Here is a 1302-nt window from a genome sequence, read left to right on the forward strand (position 1 = left end):
CGCATGGTTTGTGATCAACTCTTTGCTGTGGGGATAGAGACAGAAAGTAGACAGACAGGAACATCCTGCCACCAAGGACATTCATGTGCCTTTCTTAGGGCGACTTTGATAGCTAGAAGACATTTCATTGTCTGGAGTGATTTATGAAAGCTCATTTTCCTCCATCCGCTTTCATTCTGAATGTTGACCATAACCAGTTGAGTGCATTGACTTTCTCAATAAAAACTGGAGTTTGAACACCAGTGTGACACTGCATAGCTTTGAATCCAGTGTCCTATGAAGATTTCTGCCTTTTACTAAGAGATTCATCCACTCAAGGAAATCATTTGAAGTTCCCATGAAGCACTCAACTCCGGTTTAAGGCTGGAAACTCAGGAAAGAAAGCAAACTACTGGTCCCTCCTCCTTGCGGTGCTCTAGAGACCATGGCCGATCCTCGCGTGAGACAGATCAAGATCAAGATAGGCGTGGTGAAGCAATTGGTCAAAGAAAAGGTGATGTATGAGAAAGAAGCAAAGCAGCAGGAAGAAAAGACTGAAAAAATGAAGTGTTGAAGCCGCTTCCTTCTACAGTGAAGACTGAAGATGGTGAGAACTACACCATTAAGAAGCATGCAGAAATCCTTCAAGAGTCCCGGATGAGATGATGATCCCAGATTGCCAGTGCCGGTTGTAGGCTGCATATACTGATCTTCAGCAGATACTTAAAAGCAAAAAAGATTTGGAAGAAGCTGAGGAGTATAAAGAAGCACGTGTAGTTCTGGATTCAGTGAAGTTAGAAGCCTAAAATTTTTCTGTACAGGGTGTTTTTTGCATTAAATCCTGGAGTCCATTCTACAATTTGCTATTTTTGCCACTGCTGTGTTTAGTAATATGAAAATATGGGTTTTTTATGCAGTTGTATATATTTTTCTTTGCATAACTTAATGTGTCAAATAAATGAGTTCACCCCCCCAAAAAAGAAAGCAAACTACTTACTGTGTTGATGTAGGTGTGTCTTCAGACGTACGCTAGAATCTACCTGGTAAGGCACCACTTTGTGGTGCTACACAGATTATTAGATATGGGTTAGTCAAGATGTGAGTAAGAGGCTGGAAATAATGGGCCAGGCAGTATTTAAAAGAATACAACTTGTGTGATGTTATTTTGCATGTAAAGCTAAGCATGCCGGAGTCAGGTGGGACGAAAAGCAAGCCTGCCCGCAGCTCCACACTACACTGTGTCTTACCAAGCTTGCTGTCTTAGGGCAAAGACTAGAAAGACATAAATCAATTACGGATCCATTCAGAGCAAGTAATCAAGAA

General features: G+C 41.5%; 1 pseudogene; it reads left to right on the top strand.

The window, feature by feature from the left end:
* The first annotated feature begins 424 nt into the window (after nt 1-424).
* LOC119808447 lies at nt 425-785 on the top strand (annotated as a pseudogene).
* Nucleotides 786-1302: the final 517 nt, after the last annotated feature.

This window comes from Arvicola amphibius, chromosome 2 (genome assembly GCF_903992535.2).
Source record: "Arvicola amphibius chromosome 2, mArvAmp1.2, whole genome shotgun sequence".
Taxonomy (NCBI): Eukaryota; Metazoa; Chordata; class Mammalia; order Rodentia; family Cricetidae; genus Arvicola; species Arvicola amphibius.